A 25283-nucleotide genomic window follows, 5' to 3' on the forward strand; every position below is an offset into this window, starting at 1 on the left:
GAGAGGTACTTGGGAACTGAGACCAGCCAGGGGAGAGGGACTCCTCTGTGCTTTATTAAGCCTATTCCAGGTATTATCTCAGCAAGAGCTTTGACTTGTTCATTAAAATGAGGGAAAAGGGGTCTTCCCTGTGGCGCAGTGGTTGAGAGTCCGCCAGATGATGCAGGGGACACAGGTTCGTGCCCCGGTCCGGGAAGATCCCACATGCCGCGGAGTGGCTGGGCCCGTGAGCCATGGCCACTGAGCATGCGCATCTGGAGCCTGTGCTCTGCAATGGGAGAGGCCACAACAGTGAGAGGCCTGCGTACTGCAAAAAAAAAAAAAAAAAAAAAAGAGGGAAACGATAAATGCTGCAGAGGGTGTGGGGAAAAGGGAACCCTCATGCACTGTTGGTGGGAACATAAATTGATACAGCCACTATAGGGAACAGTATGGAGGTTCCTTAAAAAAACTAAAAATAGAACTACCATATGACCCAGCAATTCCACTACTGGGTATATACCCTGAGAAAACCATAATTCAGAAAGACACATGCACCCCAAAGTTCATTGCAGCACTATTTACAATAGCCAGGACATGGAAGCAATTTAAATGCCCATCAACAGATGAATGGATAATGAAAATGTGGTACATATATACAATGGAATATTACTCAGCCATTAAAAGGAACAAAATTGGGTCATTTATAGAGACGTGGATGGACCTAGAGAGTATCATACAGAGTGAAGTAAGTCAGAAAGAGAAAAACAAATATTGTGTATTAACACATATATGTGAAATCTAGAAAAATGGTATAGATGGTCTTATTTGCAAAGCAGAAATAAGAGACACAGACATAGGGGACAAATGTATGGATACCAAGGGGGCAGGGGGTTGGGTGGGAGAAACTGGGAGATTGGGATTGACATGTATACACTATTGATACTATGCATAAAATAGACAACTGAGGAGAACATGCTGTATAGCACAGGGAACTCTACTTAATGCTCTGTGGTGACCTAAATGGGAAGGAAATCCAAAAAAGAGGGGATATGTGTATATGTATAGCTGATTCATTTGGCTGTATAGCAGAAACTAACACAATATTGTAAAGCAACTATACTCCAATAAAAATTAATTTTAAAAAATTAAAAAAAATAAAAAGATGGGTGAATCATTGGGATTGTTAAATGAATATATATTTAAAATAAATATATATATTGTCTGGTCAGACACTATAAAACTCTTAGGGGAAAACATAGGCAAAACACTCTATGACATAAATCACAGCAAGATCCTTTTTGACCCACCTCCTAGAGAAATGGAAATAAAAACAAATGGGACCTAATGAAACTTAAAAGCTTTTGCACAGCAAAGGAAACCATAAAAAGATGAAAAGACAACCCTCAGAATGCGAGAAAATATTTGCAAATGAAGCAACTGACAAAGGATTAATCTCCAAATTTTACAAGCAGCTCATTCAGCTCAATATCAAAAAAACAAAAAACGCAGTCCAAAAATGGGCAGAAGACCTAACTAGACATTTCTCCAAAGAAGGTATACAGATTGCCAACAAACACATGAAAGAATGCTCAACATCTTTAATCATTAGAGAAATGCAAATCAGAACTACAATGAGGTGTCACCTCACACCAGTCAGAATGGCCATCATTGAAAAATCTACAAACAGTAAATGCTGGAGAGGGTGTGGAGAAAAGGGAACACTCCTGCACTGTTGGTGGGAATGTAAATTGATACAGCCACTATGGCGAACAGTATGGAGGTTCCTTAAAAAACTACAAATAGAACTACCATATGACCCAGGAATCCAACTACTGGGGATATACCCTGAGAAAACCATAACTCAAAAAGAGTCATGTACCACAATGTTCATTGCAGCTCTATTTACAATAGCCAGGACATGGAAGCAACCTAAGTGTCCATCGACAGATGAATGGATAAAGAAGATGTGGCACATATATACAATGGAATATTACTCAGCCATAAAAAGAAACGAAATTGAGTTATTTGTAGTGAGGTGGATGGACTTGGAGTCTGTCATACAGAGTGAAGTAAGTCAGAAAGAGAGAAACAAGTACCATATGCTAACACATATATATGGAATCTAAAAAAAAAATGGTTCTGAAGAACCTAGGGGCAGGACAGGAATAAAGACACAGACGTAGATAATGGACTTGAAGACACGGGGAGGGGTAAGGGTAAGCTGGGACGAGGTGAGAGAGTGGCATGGACATATATACACTACTAAATGTAAAATAGATAGGTAGTGGGAAGCAGCTGCATAGCACAGGGAGATCAGCTCGGTGCTTTGTGACCCCCTAGAGAGGTGGGATAGGGAGGGTGGGAGGCAGACACAAGAGAGAGGGAATATGGGGATATATGTATATGTATATGTATAGCTGATTCACTTTGTTATACAGCAGAAACTAACACAACATTGTAAAACAATTATACTCCAATAAAGATGTTAAAAAAATAAATATATATATTTTACATAAAGATACATGCATAATTATAAAATATATATATATATATATATAAAATACAAAAGAAAAAGTATAAGCTCTTAACACATTTTCTCTCTCTTCCCTTCCTGAGCTCACATCTTTGAATACAAGTGAAGTACACAGTAGTATGCGATAGTATATCACTGTTTTGGAAAGCATGGAGCACAGTGTCTGAAACTGATCAGATGCACCTAACGTCAATTGCATCAGAGCCTAGATCTCTCTTCCTCCTAAAGGATGACTTTTACTCACACAGCTGTCCTTTCTGCTCCTTGCAACTCTCTCTGGGAATGATGGGACTGTTTCAAAGATAATCAAAGGAACTCTCAAAATTCTGAGTGTCAGAAAATATAGAAGAAGGATTTTTTTTAACGTGTTTCTACTCATGGTTTGGCAGTTCCTCAAGCCCACTCTGAATCTGTTCTTATTTCTCTGCAACTGAATCTCTTCTCAAGCGAAATGTTCAGTTATTCCTAGCGGCATCTCCCACATCTCGTGCACATCTATATTACCCAGTTGAATGAAAATAAAGGCACACCCAACATTCCATTCTAGGGGAGGGAAAGCCTTCAAATACATTGAAGTGGAAAATGTGCATTTCCTTGTATTGAATTAAGATTCAGACAGCTTCAGAACAGGATGTAGTATCATATAACCACTGCCTGCCTAAAAATGCCCCTGTGAACCTATCATCTACTTCTAGTTCCTTTATTTAGTCTGGAGTCTTTGAAGAGAAGTTAAAACGGATAGGTAGAGGGAAATAGTATACCTTTAATACAAGAAGAAATCTTGTTGTCAGCAGTTCTTAGACTACTAATTCTGCCGGAAAAAAAAAAATGTGGGACTTAACTTATCCATGAGAGAATCTTTACTACTTGTGCTTTATCCAGAGGCATTTAGTTATCATTAACTTCAGGTGCACTTACATGGTTGAGTTGTCTCAGGCTGAGCATTTGTAGGAGAGCTTGAGGACTTAATGAAATAAACTGACTTTTAATTTTTTGATAAATCACTTCATGGGAGATGAGAATTCATTTGCTGAATAATGAACATGGCATATTTCACTTAATTATTTTTCCAGACTCTCCTGTCTCATGCCTGAATCAAGGTTTTTCAGAAGTATAATTAAAACATTCAGAGTATATGGTAAGGGAAAAATAGGATTGAGACATGTTTAATTCCTCCTAAAATAACAGAAATGAATATGGACGCTTTAAAACTGTATTTCAGGTACTGGGCTAGGACCTGGCACACTGGATTTATATTTTCTTTTTTTAAAAAAATATTTATTTATTTATTTATTTGGTTGTGCTGGGTCTTAGTTGTGGCAGGTGGGCTCCTTAGTTGCGTTTCCCTGGCTCCTTAGTTGTGGCATGTGAACTCTTAGCTGCGGCATGCATGTGGGATCTAGTTCCCTGGCCAGGGATCGAACCCGGGCCCCATGCATTGGGAGCATGGAGTCTTAACCACTGTGCCACCAGGGAAGTCACAGTGGCACACTGGATTTAGCATCTAGGTCAAAAACGACCTTGGTAGAATCAGTCTTAGTATGATGGTAAGGATAGCCATGGGTTAAGAATGAATAGGAAATGAGCAAGAGAACATCCTAAATGTAGTCCCCTGTTTCAAGGGGCTTGATTTTTTAAAGGGAAGGTATTTATTTTGTGGTCTGTAATTTACTTTAAAATACTTTAGCAGACATGATGTGTGCAAATATGTGTTTCAGTCCTTTTTCACCCATACCTTAAGCAGGCAGTTATTCTAATTGGAAATACATACTCCAGCGGTGGTTATTGGTAGCATTTAATCAAAACTCTGCCTTCAGAGGCAGCTACAGGTGCCTTAGCAATCTTTTATCTCTAATACTGGAGGTTTTGATAATCAGTGTAATGACCGTCAGAATTGGGTTTTCCTTTGTGAAATCCCAGGTATTAGAGATGTGTAGATTAGTTAGAAAAGTTTTAGAGGCATTCTGACCTTTGTATGAACAAGATATAAAATAATGGTGAAGCTCCCTCAGCTTGATTTTTATGCAGCCACATGTCCAAGATAGTGAATGGAATAAGGTCCCCAAGGAGAGAGGAGCTGGAAGAGATGGGATCCAGAATGGAAGTGGCTGCATGAGTTCTGGACAGGAGGAGGAGGCCCGGTGGTTGGACCTGAAGTCTGTAGTTTGCCGGAAGCCTTTCCAGGTTATACTAATTTGTAGCTCTGAGGCTGTGGGGCTGACCTCGCCATGGATTTCCCCTCCTCTCTCCCCATCCCTGGGCAAGTGCCTGGTTCTAGGTATTCAGACCCTTCTCTTTCTTCTAACTGGTACAGCCTCTCCCCTGAAGCAGACTCAGAGAGACTCTTAAGACTATTGATGAACTTCAACTTTCTGGTGAATGACTGAAACTTTATCTAGAGTAGAGCTTAGACATTATCCCTGTTTATAATTGTTGTTAATTGATATGTATAACCACGTGTATCGTATATTTTGATTGGCATAGAATTGCTTTAGGAGTCATGTCTGTTTGGTAAATGCAAATCTTTACATTAGCAGATTTTTCTTTCTTAAAATGATAATAGAACAAATTTTAGGAGTGAAAGAGGATGGTAGTTAACCAAGAAAAGAGATCAGCTACTGTGTTAATGCTAAGATAGAGCTATCGGTAAGGTCAATGAGCTAAGATAGATTGTGATAAAAGTAACAGTGCGCAATGGCCTTTCACTGGGAACTTGACACTAAAATTTTGCTTATTTCTTGTGCCCACTATATCAACCATAAACTGACTTTTCTAAACACAGTCTAATCAAAGATAACTGAAAGAACTATACCCTGGAAGGTAAATAAATGGTTTACTTTTTTTCTCATCTTTACAAATATTTCAAAGTATTCTAAAGACCAATATTTTGTTGCATGAAGCAATAATGCTGGTGAAGAAAATTACTACTTGATGTCTAAACAGTGAAATGGAGCTATCATGCCTCTAAGTAAATGGCATAAAAATTGATGTTTTTTATTCCAGGAGATTAAATCCACATTTTTCAGAGAGAAAGGACAGTCAAGAAATGGACTTCCCTATAGTCCAACAACATACAAGTGGTTACCAGTACCCTCTTCCTGTATAATCACACTCAGTGGTATATGTCATAAGCAAAACACAGGATACTAGAATAAGCAAAACGAAGAAGAGTCACAGAGGTAGAGGAAAGGAAATCAGTAAAATGATCTCCATGAATGCTCCTATTTGGATTCCTCACAATGTTGAAGAGAAAGGCAGAGCCAGTGCCTAAAGGGCCAAGAGCTCCCAGTTTAGGGAACCATAGAACAAGGGGATTCAGAGAATCCTTACTTGGAGTAAAACCAGAATGTGAAGCTCTGTGCTATGTACCATTCCACACAGCACTGTATAGGCTTTGATTAAAAAAAAAATTCTTAAGCATGGAAAACATCGAATAAATTACAGTTGAAAAGGGGAATATGTTATACAGTCAGCATCTTTAGGATTTGAACGTTACTTACAGAATGAGAGATTCCATGTGTATCACGGCTTTATCAGTTCAGAACTAAATATTAGGCTAAAGGACAATTTATCTAACCAGGTCACAGGAATGAAGAGGTCCTAACATTTGCTGCAGTTACACAGACCACAGTTCACTGTTGTGCATTAATCCTTTTTTCACCCTTCTCTGATGGAGAATCCTTGGCTTTGAAAAATGCCTTTGTTTAGGAGCCAGAAATGGTGTAAAGTAGTGCCACTCAAAGTGTGTTACTATGACTGGTCTGCAATGAAATCAGCCCAGAAATTAAAAGTTAGCATTTAGGAACTTTTGAGCAAAGTGACAGAGTAATTTGGTATCTAATAAATCTAGTAATTAAAAATGGGGCTTCTATTTTTACATATATTTGTTTTCACTGTCATTTAATTTTTCTAGTAATTCATTGCAGATTGGAAAAAATAACTGGTTCTTCACCACACATACTTAGAAGAGCATTGCCATAGACCATAACTGAACCATAATGATTTTAAGAAACCGGTATTACAGTCCAACATCCATAACTCTGTTAATAAGTATTTTTGGATACAAAAAGACTTGTGGGGCCTCCCTGGTGGCGCAAGTGGTTGAGAGTCCGCCTGCCGATGCAGGGGATACGGGTTTGTGCCCCGGTCTGGGAGGATCCCATATGCCGCGGAGCGGCTGGGCCCGTGAGCCATGGCCGCTGAGCCTGCGCGTCCGGAGCCTGCGCGTCCGGAGCCTGTGCTCCGCAACGGGGGAGGCCACAGCAGTGAGAGGCCCGCATACCGCAAAAAAAAAAAAAAAAAAAAAAAAAAAAAAAGACTTGTGACATCTGAGGTTGTCTAAGCTCCTTCCTCATAGAATCTCAGGCTGCAGCCCTCCATGACAAGAGAGAGTCTTATAAAAAACGTTTTGTGAGCTGTTGACTCACTAATCCTATATTCCAAAGTCAAAACTCTATATTTTGGGGTGACTTACCTCTGCCAAACTTCCTTTAAGCCCTTTTGTCTTCATTCCAATCTATAAAATCATACCAGAGGGCCCTAGTCGGAGAAATAACATGTGGATTTCATTTTTTCAAAGAAACTCTTCACCTTTCCATGACTTGTCATCATTAATGATCCTAATGCATAGAGAGCTACAATACAGAAATTTCAAGACTCGCTTATACTTAGCTTTGTAAGACATTTATATGCTTTTAAAAAAGCGTTTGTCCAAGCTGACTTATGTACAGTTAATGTTCGCTGACAGTTCTGAGCAGAGCCCAGTGGAAAGTAGTGCGAGGAGCCCAGGCTGAGTTTTTTTTTTTTTTTTTTTTAGTCTTTTAAAAAATTCATTGATCTGGGCTTCCCTGGTGGCGCAGTGGCTGAGAATCCGCCTGCCAATGCAGGGGACATGGGTTCGAGCCCTGGTCTGGGAAGAGCCCACATGCCGCAGAGCCACAACTAGGCCCGTGAGCCACAGCTACTGATTCTGCCTGTCTGGAGCCTGTGCTCCGCAACAAGAGAGGACGTGATAGTGAGAGACCCGCGCACCACGATGAAGAGTGGCCCCCGCTTGCCACAACTAGAGAAAGCCCTCGCACAGAAACGAAGACCCAACATAGCCAAAAATAAATAAATAAATAAATAAATAATAAATAAAATTAAAAAAAGATTCATTGATCTGCTAGTGAGTCATCTAGGGGATGGTAATTAAGAGTTGACTGTAGGCACAGACCTCTCTCTCAACCGACTCTGTAACAAAAGGAGGGGCGCAGCTTCCGTCCTGTCATGCTGCAAGGAAGGGACCAGTCCTCAGTGGCTCCCTCAATCAGAGCAGAGGATAATAACTAGTGTCGGGATAATTAGCAAACAATCTAGAAAAAAAAAGGTATGTCTCTGCCTACATCAATTTTCCATAAATTAGTTAACCTATAAGTGGGTGGCAATGGCATCTCTAAGCAAACACCAATGTAGAAACCTTAAGGAAATAGAATGATAGCTTTGGCTTTACCAAAACAGTCACCAAAAACTCCACTCTCAATTTTAATTGAAAGAAAGCATAAATTAGAAAAACATATATGTGACATAGTTGACATAAAAGGAAATAAAGAGATAGACTTTTATAAGACACATTTGGAAATAGGAAAGCTATAAGGGAAAGCTATATTTTACTGCATAAAGACATTTTAGTCTTTATGGAAAAATGGTACTATAAGTAAGGCCAAAAGACAAACCATACACAGGAGAAAATATTAGTAACATGTAGATAGATTAATAATAACAAACACATATAGCACTTACTATGCACCAGGTGCTGTTCAAGACACATAACACATATTAACTCATTCAATCCTCACATAGATTAACAGTGCCTAATGAGGTAGGTACTATCATTATCCACTTCATAGATAAGAAGACAGAGAGGTCATGAATGCAAGTACACGGACAAGATGGAATTCAGATCCAGGCAGTGTGGCTGTAGGGTCCATTCTCTCAGTTGCCATGTAATTGTACCTCCTTGATCCAGGACCTACTCAGTAAAGTGAATCAGTTACAGCCATTAAAGGCAAAGCATGAGAAATGGGAGGGAGGGAGGGAGGGTGGTGAGAGGGAGGAAAGGAGGAAGGAAGGCAATTAAAAAAACCCCCCCCAAAAAAAGAAGGAAAATAGAACAAGAAGAATGTCCACAATTTTTAGAAAAGCAAGTGTAATGTAATCTTTTTGTGGAATGTATCTGTATAGAGTGTTGTATGAAAAGATGGTCAACAAATTAGTGGTGATTCCCTCTGGTGATTTTTTTTTAACATCTCTCACTCAACTTTTCTCTATTGTTTGAATACTTTATCTTGTGTGTGAGAGGAAAAAATATACATATTATATATAATATAATATTACAATCTAATTGTATATATATATAATAAAAGCTTTAAAATGTTAATACTGTACATAGTGTTGGCAATGATGTAGACAGTTGTGTGGAGTGGAGAATATAAATTGAAAAATTTCTTAAGGTCAATTGATGATCTTTAATAAAAAGGTTTAGAATTTTGTAGCCCAGAATTTAGAATTTTGTAGCCCACGTAGCCCAGAACTTCTACATGTTTTTATGGCACCAATTTAAAGTGGCTCTTTATTCTTCAAGACGTACGTTTTATTTTCAACTCACAACACTGCTTGAATGCAATAAGACTCGCTCAAGTATACAAAGTATGAGCAAATTTAAACAACTGCAAACTGTGTGAGCTCTTCCCTCCCCTCCCCACCAATCCATCTTCTCTTCTTTGGGGGCATGCAATTGGCCTACAGATGCTATGTCAGCCTCCCTGCAGGTAGACCACATGACTGCGTTTTGGTGATGAATGCCATTTTTTTTTTCACATCTTCATTGGAGTGTAATTGCTTTACAGTGGTGTGTTAGTTTCTGCTGAACGCCATTTTTGAGACGAGGCGCTAGTGAAGTAGCTGTGGCCCTCTGTGCTCTCCCTGCTCTTCATTACCTGGAAGCAGATGATGGGGATGAAGCCCTGGAGGAGATAAAATGAGCCTGAATCCCTAAGTCATTGTGTAGACATGGCCCATCCACCACCCAGGAACATCTGCCTTGGTCTGTTAAGTGAGCAAGAATTGACGTCTATTTTGTTTGAGCTGTTTTACATATTTGGATCTATTTATCTCTGCAGCTTAATTCACAGTTTAAATACAATGTTTTCCACTGCCACTGAACTGACTTGGATCGTATTTAAACTCTGTGACAGATCTGGGAACACAGCTTTCCTTCTGGTCAGCATGGTCACCTGCTTTGACAGTGGGTTCAGATGAGGCATATTCTGACAGGAGGGCTCTGCCCCTGGGAATTCTTCAATAATCCTGCTGATACTCAAACTCTTCCTTCTCAGCAGGCTAGTTCTTGTTCAGCCTTGAGGACTTGACTGAATCTTCAAGAATCTTCTGTTGGCCTTCCATCATTGTTTTTGCTCTGAATTTCCCTGTTTTCCATTTTGTCCTTAGTGAAGACTGTGGATTCAAGTGAGTTCTCAGGAGATACTGATGCGAAATCCACCTCTGTACCCCGACACCGAATTAAACCTTGGAGACCGAGTTTTGGGTGAAGTAGAGAAGAATAGCTTTATTGCTTTGCCAGGCAAAGGGGACCACAGCAGGCTAATGCCCTCAAAATTGTGTGTCCCGACCTGGAGGAGGTAGTGAGGAGTGTTATAGTACTGGTTCAAAGAGGGCGTGATCAGCTCGTGGACATGGTTCTGATTGGTTGATGGTGAGGTAAGTGGGAGTCAGCATCGTCAACCTTCTGGTTACAACCTGTCTGGGGTCTGCGTGCTGGTGGGCAGCATACAGTTAACTTCTCCCACCTGATGGGGGTTTCAGTATCTGCAAAACAGCTCAAAGATATTGTTGTGTGTATCCCTTGAGGGGGAACCAGGACCCTGCCCCAAGGCTGCACTATTGTTTCTTGACTGTCCCTCCCTTGTCTCACCATCCCCTCCCTTCCCTAATTAGCAACTGTTTGAACCTGCCTGTTGGAACTCAGGGAAGGTCAGGGAGGCTGAATGAAGCCCATTTCCTGTAATCAAGAAATGGGGAACACAGAAAGGCTTTTGTGCCCAGGAGCCCCACAGGGTCCTGCTTGGTTTCACTACCAGCCATGTTTCTCTGCTTCTCATTTTTCTGCTTTGAACTTCTCAGCCTTCTGGATCACATAATCCATAGCTTTCTTAACCTATATATTCTTCTACATTGTGATCTAATACCATTCTTTTGGCCTGTCCTCTTCGTCCACAACAGCCACCTTGAAGATGCTGTGGACATGTGTGTCAATGGTTACCTCACTCTGAGGACCACTGTGGCATGTACGGGGGTGCTGAGCAGGTTTCCATCTTTGGCTAGTCTCTCTCACGTTAGTATGCCTGGATGCTGACAGCATCTATCTAAGTAGTGAAAGTCTGTATCTGATGTCGGAAATGGTGAAATTACACATGATCAGAACAGCTGAGACTCCAGTGACTGTCTCAAGAACCAGAGGTATAAGTGTAACATCCAAACAGAAACTCTTGAACATATTCAGATTTCATCAGCATCATTGTATCAGCTTCAGTGGGGGAGATGCTTGTGTTTAGTTCCTGGCTATTATAAAAGTCTTGCAAGAGAACAACTTACATGTCTCATAATGATGAAACTATTTTAAAAAATGCTAAAGATGAATATTTAATAATATAGGAAATTGATTATGCTGAATATCTTAATGAAGAAAAAGGTTATAAAAGTATATACAGTACGATCTCATATTTATAAATATATATGAATTCATTCAGCAAATAAATACTGAGCCCTGACTATGCATACACCAGGCATTGTAGATATTGATATTTGTGTTTGTGTGTGTGTCATGGCAGATTTTAATTTTCTTATTTTATTTTTCCAGTTTATCTACAACGAATATATATCAATTTTCTAACAAAATACCACTATTATAATGAAAAATTTTGAATATAAGAAAAGGCTAACGTTATAACAATAAGGTGGTATAAAATAAACTGACAACACAAGTTATTTTCGCTCTGTGTTCCACAGTGACTCACTAAAGATACCCTGAACTGTTTATTATTATTTTTTTCTATTTCCCTGTTAAAACGAGCAGATGCATTTCACATCACATGTATCTTGTGGAAACATGCCAACCATTTTCTTAGCAACCAAACTCCTGTCTTTTGCACTATGCATGATTAACTAAAACAGCCTGTTGACGGCTTAAAATAAACCTGCCTTTTTCCATTTAGCATTTTATCAGATGAATGTAATTTCATTTGCTGATGAATTTAGTTCAGCTTCAAGGGAATTTTTCTCTTCTTCATGGGGAGGCTGAAGAATCAGAACTGTCATGCCAAAGAAAGAAAAGCAAGCCTAGGGAGAAAAAGCAGTCTGATATTTACACGGGTAAAGTAAAAGTATCTTTGTCAATTTCGCTCCCGCCCAGCTGCTTTTTTATGGGGTAGAATGTTGATTTAAATTTAAATTCTATTCTACTTTTGCATTGTGATGTTTAGGTTGCTTGAGTAAAAGTGTGTATTTAAATGACTGCTCTGATGGTTACTGTTGTTATTATGCATGAGCTCTTGTCTTATTTTTGTTTATTTCTAGTATTTGAATATGTCCTAAAATTTAATTAGACTCATCTGACAGGATAGTAGACCCTTTGCTGAGGTTCAGAAATAAAGGGAATGGACAGTATATAATCGGGCAAGGAGGAAGGAGTACATATTCTTAGCAATGAGGAGAGTGAATATCTTCTTAGAGGAGGTGACTCTGCAACTTGGAATAAATCGCTGTCCTATTTGGTAAATATAAAATGTATTTCTGTGTCTATATGCACATGGAGACATTTTTCATCCAAGGACTATAAGAATATGTGTCAGGGCTTCCCTGGTGGCGCAGTGGTTGGGAGTCCGCCTGCCGATGCAGGAGACATGGGTTCGTGCCCCGGTCCAGGAGGATCCCACATGCCGCGGAGCGGCTGGGCCCGTGAGCCATGGCCGCTGAGCCTGCGCGTCCGGAGCCTGTGCTCCGCAACGGGAGAGGCCACAACAGTGAGAGGCCCGCGTACCGCAAAAAAAAAAAAAAAAAAAAAAAGAATATGTGTCAAATAGGGAAACTTTAAAGTTTCTTTAAAGACAAACAGCTTAAAAACAAAGCCATCTCTTCAATTAAAGCAGCATGTTATCTACCGAGTCAGTAAAAGGAAGAGGATTTGTCTGAACATAATACAGTCCGAGCAGCTCCCCCATTATCTTTCACTTGTGTCCTCATTTGGAAACAGACAGTGAAAACCCACACTAATGGCAAGTTGAAATACTATTTAAATTTCCACTTTATTTCCCTCAGAGCAAATTCTTAAATGTTCACCGTCATTAAGCGATCACGTTGATGCTTTAGCTGCAGAGTTTTACATTTTCCCCTGGAGGATAAAGACACAACAATATGGAACATACTCCTGATATTCCACTCTTTCTGATCCCTGCTGTATTTAAATTTTGAGAAATAAATCATTGTGACTTGTTCTCTTTTACATTAGATATAAGCCATATAAGATTGGTGGATGGTTTACATTAAACATTGTAAAATATCTGGTCCCATATTTTAATATTCTCTTTGAATTCAATTTGAATTCTTCATTGCTTAAGTCGGGTCCTGATGCAGGTCAACCATTTCGGAAAGTGCATGATCTCTTTCAGGATAGTGTTTGAAAGAGGTGATATATTTTCAAAACTGTCCAACTTAGTTTCCAAGTTCAGAAAATCTGATTCAATGTGCCACCTTGTGGATTTGAGGCTACTCCTGCTGGTGGCATTTCTTCTCTATCATGGGAAGACTTGAGGAACAGCTCTCTCGTCTGCCTCTGTCTGCAAAGAGGATCCCTGAAACCACACTGGGAGCTTCCTAAGGGGCCCACTGTTCATAGGCAGGTGCCTTAGAGCTTTAGGAATACACCCATATTGGGCTGAGGGAAACTGGAGACAAAATCTGGGAGAAATTCCAGGGTCTGTCACAGAAGCAACCACATACAGCCTGCAGAAACCTCAGCATGCCCCAGCTTTCCTTCTAAATATCCTCTCATTAACTTCCTTTTCTCAGATGAATAAAGGTCAGGGCTGGTCATGCCTAGCTTGTCTGTAGAAGGGAGGCTGATCTTTAATTTATTCATCCCATCATACTTTGTTTTTTAATAGAAAACTATAAAACCTTGAATTTGGGGGTATTTTTGGTGTCCAGATACTTGATGTAGCTTTCTCTCTTTCTACTGAATAGTCTTTTACTTTATTCCAAAAGATCTTACGCTTCTTAGAAGTTTTTTTGTTCTTTGAGTAAAATTGCATTTCGATTTTAGAACTCAGTAAGAACGACATCAATAGTCATTGATTGGGGCCATAATAATAGTTGCTAGGCGAAGCAACTAGCAACTATTGACTGAGTTCTCACACTGTCACTAGCAAGTAGAGCCAGGCCTTTCTGGTGCTCTATAATTAAGGAGAAGAGATCACACCACACCCTCATTAAGAATAGATTAAACGTCTTAGTTAATTAGCCAGGGATAAAGGACCTCTCTGAGGCAGTGACCAATGTAGCCTGTCTTGGCAAGGAATTCCCTGGCATCTACTCCCTGAGAAAGTCCACCTGGAAGGCTGTAGCCACAGGAAGAAAAAAAAAAAAAAAAGAGTCAGTGTCCAGGTGTCCCTAATAATACACCAGCCTCCAGCCTCCCAAATAATTATATGCTCATAATCAGGTATTAGTATTTTCCAAATCCCATGGCCTTAACAATGACGGTAGTTCCCTGAATATTACATCTTTGCAGTGAGATGACTCCTTTGAAAACAGGGGGACAAAAACTTATTATTTATTAAAAATTATCGGTTGAGATGAAAATACATTTCGGTTTCAGTTCAATGACTGGGGCAACTAAAATCTGGTTGTTAGAGGAACTTGGGAGCCTAATGTCCAGTATAAAGATAAAAAGCTAAAGTGTAGAGATTTGAGAGTATAATATTGGAAGTCGTCAGGATAGTTCGGGAGCGGTTCTTTCTAGATCAATGAATGGACTAAATAAGAATGTCCTTGACTTATGATTCTAGGATACGGTACTAGCCGTTTGCATATTGGGGCTATCTTGGGGAAATGCTTTATTATAACATTTTCTCCATAAAGCTAGATTATATCTATATTGAGAGGACCCATATGAGTCTAAAACAGAACAGGCAATACTTTCTTGGATCCACGTGATATGGCTTCCTGAACATAAAAGGGCGAGTTGCCTGGTACTTGTATAGATAGAGAGATAACTATAAATATATATATATATATTTATACATACACACACAGATATATATACATGCGTATAAGTTCCTTTGTGCCAGATATAGTAACATGAAAGAGTGCTTCAATTATTAGGAAAAGATGCTCTTCCATTGTCAGATCTAAGGGGCATTGTCTAACTTATTAGCTGCCAGCCATATGTGGTCCTTTAAATTTAAACATAAATTCAGTTAATTAAATTCAAAATTCAGCTCCTCAGTCATGCTAGCATATCTCAAGTGCTCAAGAGCCACATGTGGCTAGTGGGTGCCATATTGGACCTCCCAGATAGAGAAATCTTCTGTCATTATGGAAAGTTCTATTGGACAGTGCTGGTCCAGAAGTTAGGGAGGTACTTTTTTTTGAATAAGTTTAATGAGAGCTTTTAATCATATACTTTCAATAAAGTCATCCTTGAACCAAGTTCTGTGGTAGATGATGAGAAGCAGCTATATTATTATGCTCTCCACACAGAGATTCGATTTCTAATGAGAAGTTGATGAAGTTCTTTCATTTACTGCAGTATCATTGGCACCACATTTTCCAACTGCAGTAAGCAGTTCAATTATCTCCCAGAAGATAAAAGATAGGGGAATTTATTCAACCATCTAGAAAAAAATAAATATATATGAGAGACGTGTCTGTGTGTGTGTATGTGTGTGCATGTTTGTGTTGACTGGAAACCAAGCTTGAGGACAGCGTGTCGCTACCTCCTAAAGTGAAAAGCTAGACAAACTGCTTATCTTGCAGCACTGCCAAGAAGAGGTCAGTCAAGTCCAGTGGCCATCCCTGTACTTCTGGCCCCCATAAGGGAATCATTTGAGAGGATTCTTAGAAGGAATTACCAGGAGCAAAAAATTACCAGCGGCTCATAAAGCTTCTGTTTGGAAGTGGCATACTGCTCACATTTCCCTGGTCAAACCTAGTCACATGAAACCTGACATCCATGGGGTGGAAAGGACAGTCCCCACACAGAGAGCTGTAGCAAACAACTGGGGACAAGAATACATCTGACCGTAAGGCCCTTTGCAAGTAGTAAAATAAACAGCTCACTCATTCTCTTCTGTGTATCCTTTTATAATGGAATGGGTTCCATTATCTCTGACTAGAAAAAGGAATCTCATTTTTAGAACATCTGAGGTTTTTGGTTCTTCACCATGATCCACCATAGGCCCCTGTGGTTTCTGGAGTCTAATCAGCTTCAATCTCAGGTCAGCTGCACAGGCCTCCCCCCTCCTGTAATCTGAATCTGTAGAAGGAATGCAAAGCAGAGAAAACTTGTTCATAACACTACGCATTCCAATTGCAGAGGACCTCATCTAAAGTAAAAAGTCTGTTACTATATAGTTTGTTTGTTTGTTTTAATTTTATTTATTTATTTTGGTTGTGCTGGGTCTTAGTTGCGGCTGGCAGGCACCTTAGTTGCGGCCAGTGGGCTCCTTAGTTGCGGCTCGCAGGCTTCATAGTTGTGGTATGCGAACTCTTAGTTGCAGCATGCATGTGGGATCTAGTTCCCTGACCAGAGATCGAACCCAAGTCCCCTGCATTGGGAGGTGGATTCTTAACCACTGCACCACCAGGGAAGTCCCATGTTACTATATGATTTGAATAAAAGGTGTTGCTTATGGCCATGAGGATGGAACAAGAGTAACTGCCCCTGGGAACCTTTACAAATGATGGTCATATTTCTTTCTCATTACCAGGCTATTTCAGAGAAAGATGTACCGTGGTAGCTTTATATAGGCAAATGTATCCTGACAGTCATCTTTTAGAAAAAGCTAGTATTAATCCACACGGAAATGATACCTATGAGATGTTTTTATCCCTATTTTGCAAAAGAGTCAACTGAGTACAGAGAAATTGAACAACTTGCCCAGGGTCTTGCAACCCTCCAGAGACAGATCTGAGATTTGAACTCTTCCTGATTCCAGATTTACACAGGGATCTGGTGAGCATACTCCTACTCATATCAGGAAGCAGCATCTGTCAGGGGGGTATTCCTGCATCTGCCAGGACCTTTGCCAAGGGCATTACCTACATAAGTTCATTGCTCCTGCAAACCACCCTGTAGAAATAAATATGATTTCTTCCTATTTTATGACCAGGGAAATTGGAACTGAGAAAGGTAAACACCATGTGCAAATTACACAGCTACTAAGCGTTAGAGCTAGAATTTGAAACCCAGTCTAACTCTAAAGCCAGTGTTCATCATTGCTTGCTAACCTCTGCTCTTAGGGCTTCTCTGCAATGCTTAGATCTGCATCCAGAACTCAGGGTGCCCTGAAGGGGAGAGAGGCGGTAAACCCAAAGTGAGACCAGAAAGGTAAATAAAAGGCAAGGAAGAAGGAGAACTACTTGAGAAACAATGTATGGGACTGGATGATGGTGTAGGTTTATAGCGGAAACGAGAATATTAAAATAAGAATGAGAAAAGAAAATAACTTAATCATGAAATAAAACTGGACTCCTGTCTCAGAAGCGCAATCACTGATTTTAACTTTCAGATCGAATTTTTGTCTTAAGCATGCTTATTTTGATTCTAATCCAGTTGGAGCAAGCTTATAGTTAAAGTGGCATTTACTCCATTGCATATTTTTCAGAGTGATTAGATTGGAATGTCTAGAACAGAGGAAGGCCCTTGGGATCCAGGCACATCCAATGTCTCGATCACACGATAGAAACAAGCAGCGGAAAAGCAAACTCGGTGGGTGACCAGTCTGAGTCACAGGCATTTTTAGATGGTAAGCTCGGGCAGGAGCCTTGGAGCGGAGGTCCCTGGGACACATTCATTGCTCGGAGCTCTGTGTTTATTACATTCTCATCAGTGACCATTAAGAAAGGCAGAGCAGGAAAAATTAATAAAGGATTATCAGGATGACTGAGTCATGTAACAGTCGTGCACAGCGCAAACACGTCTGGTACTAAAAGATGGGCTATTCTGACCAAGTTAGCATAGCTGACATCAGTTCTTATTACAGAGCATCTTAGAACCAATTTCTTTTTAAAGAATTGCTACCCAAAATGGTAAGATATGAAAGTGGAATCCTTACTAGGCCAACTCTGAAAGGAGTTGGCATATAATTTCTTACCATTTCAACTAGACCTATGTACTGGGCTACGTAGCTGACATCCAAATGACACCTGCAATGCTTAGAAATCCCTCCTCAAGAGAATCATTCCCATGCCATACATTTCTGGAATGGTGCCCAGAATTTAAAATAATAGCCCTGTGTCTCGCTATTCATTTTAAACCAAGACATAAATGTCCTTGATATTGGCTTACTGGGAAAAAGGCAGAAAAACTGATAACGATTTCTCTGGAAGACAAACAGTCCTACAGACCTCCCGCTAGGCCAGAGTGGAGATAATTATTTACTGTTGGCGAAGCAGTTGGAGCTGTGGTTCTGGGCTTAAGGAAGATACATTTTTGGCCTTGAGGACCTAGAGAGTGCCCCTTGGAACAACTGATTTTCCAGGATACTCACCAAAGTCTGCAGGCATTGAAAACACTATGAAGTCTACCAGGTGTCGGAGTCCACAGGAGAGGACTCCGTCCTTCCTGAGATGAGCAAACAACCAAGATGGAGATCCCAGACTCTGATCCCCCACTGAGACCAACAATTAGACAGCTATCCCTGAATAAAAACAGCTCCAGGAGAGTTCTGAAGTCCACTTAAGATGTTTTAGTAACACAGTGAAGGAAAAAAATGGAGAATAAAAGCACAAGAGGGGAAGGAAGAATAGCTTCATTTTGTCTGCATTATCCCGTCCCCCAAGCCGGCATTGCTCAGCACCAAAAAGAAACTCCCCAACCAGGAAGAGTTTTCCTTGCAGGGAAAGGAAAAACAAGGTGAATGACCAGCTTTTCCCCAGCCTTCTGGGGGCGCTGCACAAAGTTCCCACTTCAGTTTCACCCCCCTCAAAGACTGGCAAAGCTGAGATACATAGATGGCTAGAAACAAGGAGGAAAAGCATTAGCCACAGAGCAAGAGAAAGACTGAGATTTCCCATGATCTGCTCTGCAAGTGACCTCAGTAGCTTTCGCCACTGAAGAAATCAATGGCCAGCAGAGCTGCCACAGACCCCCTGCAGATCTCACCAGCTTTTACCCCACAGGTATTTGTGTTGCGTGACACCAGCCACCTAAGTCCCACCCAGCTCTCTCCTGTTCCTTGCCCCCAGCAGAGCCAGGGAATCACACTGGCAGCCCAGGCCTCTGCAGTTGTGCAAGTGCAAGATGCCAGCCTAGACCCCACAGCTGACACTCACTTCTGTGTATGCACTCAGGGCTAGCCCCTTCAGCTGTGCATTTGCACACCACGGGCCTCCATTGCCCCGTGCATAGCTGGGGAGGACTGTGAAGCCATAGTAGGAAACACCAGCAGCCAGGGTCCCCACAGCTGCCAGTGCACTTACAGTTAGCTCTGGCCTTTGCTGCTGGCCCTGGACCCATCACTAAATGTCTGTTTGCAATCAGCCCCTACCTACCTGCAGCTGGCCCTTATAGCCAAGTGTGTGCACACTACCAGCTCTGACCAGTACTGCTGCTTGCCCTGGTCCCTAGCCACTGGAGCTCAAGGCATTGCTGAGGACCCCAACATCCCTTGCAGGATCTGTAGATACCCTGCAGTGCTCACTAGGGACTATGAAGTTGTCAGTGATGTGGACCTCTAAACCCTGAGCCAAAGAGTCAGCATGCTTCCCCCATACCTGTGCCACCACACACCCCAGCACTTGGTGCCCTCCATCACTAGACCTATAGTTACAGAATGCTGCAGTATGGCCCCAACCACAGGTAAAAGTCATTTCTTAGCAAAGTCAGTCCAGAAAGTCTGAAAGAGCTGACTGCTTCTTCAAATGTGTAGACACCTATGCAGGACTACAAGGATCCTGAAGTATCAGGGAAACATGACTCCACCAAAGGAATATATATCAATAGTAAACCTCCAGTAACTGGCCCCAAAGAAATGGAGATACAGGAATTTCCCAACAAAGAATTCAAAGTGATTGTTCTAAAGATGCTTAGAGAGCTACAAGAGAACCTAGATACACAATTTAGTGATATCGGGAAAACAATATAAGCACAAAATGGGAAGTTCAGCAAAGATAGAAAACATAAAAAAGAACCAAACAGAAATTCTGGAGCTGAAGAATGCAATGACTGAACTGAAGTATTAGATAGAAAGCCTCAACAGCAGACTAGGTCAAGCTGAAGAAGGAATCACCAAGTTCAAATATAGATCATTTGAAATTGTCCATTCAGAGAAGAAAAAAAAAAGTAATGAAGAATACCTACAGGTCTTATGGGACACCATTAAGAAAAACAATCTACATATTATTAGAGTCTGAGAAGAAGAGAGGAAGAAAAGGGTAGAAATCTTATTTAAAGAAATACTGGCTGAGGGCTTCCCTGGTGGCGCAATAGTTGAGAGTCCGCCTGCCAATGCAGGGGACACGGGTTTGTGCCCCGGTCTGGGAGGATCCCACATGCCGCGGAGGGGCTGGGCCCATGAGCCATGGCCGCTGAGCCTGCGTGTCTGGAGCCTGTGCTCCACAACGGGAGAGGCCACAACAGTGAGAGGCCTGCGTACCACAAAAAAAAAAAAAAAAAAAAAATACTGGCTGAACCAGCAGTTGAGTGAGCAGGATGCATCAGGATCACTGGGTGGAGGAGGCTCATTGCCGGAGCCCCAGGTGCATGACCTGGTCCCAATACTCCTGGTGTGCATTTCTCCACTTGGGGCCGTGATGGGGGCTGGGACCAAGCATGTTTTTCTTTGAACATTTCTGGTTGAGGTCCAACTGCTGGGACGGGATGTGTTAACCACCATATAATATTATCACAGTAATCTGAATATAAAGGTTGAAGTACAAAAGAATTAAGAGTAGATATAGCTACAATAACTTGTTAATGGATACATAATATAAAAAGATGTGAAGTTTGACATCAAAAACATAAAATAGGGCTTCCCTGGTGGCGCAGTGGTTGAGAGTCCACCTGCCGATGCAGGGGACACGGGTTTGTGCCCCGGTCTGGGAAGATCCCACATGCTGCGGAGCAGCTGGGCCCGTGAGCCATGGCCGCTGAGCCTGCACGTCCAGAGCCTGTGCTTCATGATGGGAGAGGCCACAATGGTGAGAGGGCCCACGTACCGCAAAAAAAAAAAGAACCATAAAATATGAGGAGGAAAAATAAAAGAGAAGAGTTTGTGTGTGTCATGAAAGTTAAATTGTGATCAGTTTAAAAAAAGACTGTTATATGTGTAAGAGGTTTCAAGTAAGCCACAAAGTAAACACAAAATGAAAACCTACAGTAAATACCTATAAGATAAAGAGAAATGAACCATAGCATACCACTATTGAAAATCATTTCATGAAGGAAGACAGCAAGAGTGGAAGAAAGGAGCAACCAAACTACAAAACAGCCAAAAAAAAAAAAAAATGACAAGATGGCAATAGTAAGTCCTTACCTAGCAATAATTGCTTTAAATGTAAATAGATAAAATTCTCCTATCAAATGGCATAGAGTGAATGAATGGATTTTTTTTAAAGACCCAGCTATATGCTGCCTGCAACAGACTCACTTCAGCTTCAAAAACACACACAGGCTCAAAGTGAATAAATGGAAAAATATATTCCATGCAAATTAAAACCTAAAGAGAGCAGGGTAGCTGTACTTGTATCAGACAAAATAGACTTTCAGTCAAGACCTGCAGCAAGAGATAAAGAAGGTCATTAGGATATCTGCCTGAACATATTTTTTATGCAGAGGAAAGAGCCTTATTCTGGAAAAATAATGCCACAAAGGACATTTATTAGTAAGGAAGAGAAGCAAGTGCCAGGATTTAAGGCAGGAAGGGAGAGACTAACTCTACTGTTTTGTGCAAATGTATTTGGGTTTATGATTAGGACTGCCCTTATCTGTAAAGGAGCTATTCCTTGAGTCATGAAGAGAAAATAAACACCAGCTGCTGGTCTTTTGGTTGTACAACAAGAAGGCCTAGACAATAAGAACACGTTTTCTGGATTGGGTGCATCAATGCTTTGTCCCTGAGGACAAGAAGTACCTTGAGAGGAAGAAACTGCCTTTTCAAGTTCTCTTGATATTGGACAATGCCCCTGGGCACCTAGAACCCCATGAGTTCAACACCAAACATGTTGAAGTGACCTAGTTGCCCTCAAACACAGCATCTCTAATTCAGCCTCTAGATCAGGGGGCCATAAAGACCTTTAAGGCTCATTACCCATGGTACTCTATGGGAAGGATTGCCAACACTATGGAAGAGAGCCCCAGTAGAGAGAATATCATGAAAGTCTGGAAGGGTTACACCACTGAAAATGCTATTATTGTTATAGAAAAAGCCATGAAAGCCATCAAGCCCAGAACAATAAATTCCTGCTCTGTCTAGATGTTGTGAATGACTTCACAGGATTTATAACAGAGAGCCAATCAAGGAAATCATGAAAGACATTGTGGATATGGAAAAAAAATTTTTAAAGGTAGGGAGTGAAGGGTTTCAAGATATGGACCTTGGAGAAATTTAAGAGTTAATAAACACCAGATGAACTAACAGAAGACAACTTGATGGAGTTGAGTGCTTCTGAACTAGTACCAGATGATGAGGAAGAAGACATAGAAGGAGCAGTGCCAGATAATAAACTGACATTAGTCAACCTGGCAAAAGTGTTCTGATTATTCGAAATGGCTTTTGACTTTTTTTACATGGACACTTCTATGATACAGGCACTGAACCTAAAGCAAATGGTGGAAGAAGGATTGGTACCATATAGAAATATTTTTAGAGAAATAAAAAACCAAAAATATCAGAAAGAAAATTACGATGAATTTGCATAATACAAGTGTAACTCCCCTTTTACCTCCTTCAGCTCTTCTGCCTCTGCTGCCCCTGAGATAGCAAACCAACCCCTCCTCTTCCTCATCCTCAGCCTACTCAATGTGAAGATGACCTTTATGATGACCCATTTGCACTTAATGAATAGTAAATAATCGTCATACCTTAGAGTTAATAAGCTTATCTGTTGCATATGTGTGTGTCTGTGTGAAAGTCTAATAACTGCATGACAAGAACTGTATGAGATGTTTTTGTGTCACCATCATCATCATCATTGCTTAAGTACTCATCCTGTAGAACACTGTGTGCAAGACTTGTATTGAAGTGCATAGCCTATTGTTATATAAGCATAAAGTGAGTGATATTTAATATATAATTAATAATGTGTTAGTTTTCTTACTGTTTTATAACTTTCAGAGAATTACATTACCATACAGTATACCTCTCTCTCTTGTAACTGGAGAAACTACATATCAGCCTATCATCACATGTAAATGGTTTTTTAAAAAGTGTAACAATGTCTCCATACTGTATTATGAATATGACTGTAATACTGTATGCCATAAAAACGTGGTAATGATTTATTCATTAATGAATAGACTAGGCTACTGTGAAGCAATTATATTGATTACACTAGCCTACCATAAAGCAGTCATATTGATGCTTCATCTTTATCAAGGCATGAATCGTTATACCTGTAAATAAATATGAATTTCTTTTTCACATCATCTTTTCATTTTTCATGTCTGGTGTTAGTAATGTGTATAATGTCTACAGTGTTCTGTATCATATAAGGCAACATAGATACAGGTACTTCAAGATGAATGACAGGGCCTCCCTGGTGGCGCAAGTGGTTGAGAGTCCGCCTGCCGATGCAGGGGATGCGGGTTCGTGCCCCGGTCTGGGAGGATCCCATATGCCGCGGAGCGGCTGGGCCCGTGAGCCATGGCCGCTGAGCCTGCGCGTCCGGAGCCTGCGCGTCCGGAGCCTGTGCTCCGCAACGGGGGAGGCCACAACAGTGAGAGGCCCGCATACCACAAAAAAAAAAAAAAAAAAAAAAAAAAAAAAAAAAAAAAGATGAATGACAGATGATTCATCTTGTAAACAGAAAATGTAAACTTACAGCATCAATAAATACAGTACTGTACTGTAAATGTATTTTCTCTTCCTTGTGATTATCTTAGTAGCATTTTCTTTTCTCTATCTTACCTTATTTTAAGAATAGAGCATATAATACATATAACAGACAAAATATGTGTTAATCAGCTATGTTATCAGTAAAGCTTTCAGTCTACAGTAGGCTGTTAGTAGTTAAATTTTGGGGAAGTCAAAAGTTACACTTGGATTTCCAACTGTGTGGGGGAGGTCACCATCCCTAACCTCCCACATTGTTCAAAGGTCAACTGTATGTGGAAATTAAACAACATACTCCTGAGCAACCAATGGGTCAGAGATAAAAGCAAAAGGAAAATCAAAACATCAGAAATGGAAATATAACATACCAAAACGTATGAGATGCAGCAAAAGCAATGCTAAAGGAAGTTATAGTGATAAATGCCTACATTAAGAAAAAGGAAAGATCTTAAATACACAGCTTAAATTTACACCTCAAAGAACTAGAAAAACAAAAACAAAGCCCAAAGTTAGCAGAAGGAAGAGATAACAAAGATCAGAGAAGAAATAAATGAAACAATAGAAAAACAATAGAAAAGATCAACAAATTGAGTTGATTTTTTAATAGATAAATAAAATTGATAAATCTTTAACTAGACTTACCAAGAGAAAAAGAAAAAGTATCCAAATAAATAATATTATAAATAAAGGAAGAAACATTACAACTGATACCACAGAAAAACAAAGGACAATGAGATATTATTATGAAAAATAATATGCCAACAAATTGGGCAACCTAGAAGAAATGGATAAATTCCTAGGAACATACAACCTACCAAGTATGAATCATGAAGAAATAGAAAACCTGAACAGAACGATAACAAGTAATGAGATTGAATCAGTAATAAAAAACCTCCCAACAAAGACAAACTCAGGACCGGATGGCGTCACAGGTGAATTCTACCAAAAAGTTAAAGAAAAATTAATGCCAATTCATCTCAAACTCTTCCGAAAATCAAAGAGGATGAAACAGTCCAAATTTATTTTACAAGGTCAGCATTACCCTGATATGAAAGCCAGTTAAGTATACTAAGAGAAAACATGTATATGTGTAACTGAATCACTTCATTATACCCCTGAAACTAACACAACATTGTTAATCAACTGTACTACTCCAATATAAAATAAAAAGTTAAAAAAAAAAAAAAAGAAAACTACAGGCCAATATCCCTGATGAATATAGAGGTGAAAATTCTCAACAAAAATATTAGCAACCAAATTCAACAGTACATTTAAATGATCATACACCATGATCAAGTGAGATTTATCTCTGGGATGCAAGAATAGTTTAATATGTGTGAATCAATAAACATGATATATCACATTAACAAAATAAAAGATAAAAATCATATGATCATCTCACTAGATGCAGAAAAGGCATTTGACAACAATTCAACATC

The sequence above is a fragment of the Mesoplodon densirostris genome, chromosome 12, assembly GCF_025265405.1.
Source record: "Mesoplodon densirostris isolate mMesDen1 chromosome 12, mMesDen1 primary haplotype, whole genome shotgun sequence".
Taxonomy (NCBI): domain Eukaryota; kingdom Metazoa; phylum Chordata; class Mammalia; order Artiodactyla; family Ziphiidae; genus Mesoplodon; species Mesoplodon densirostris.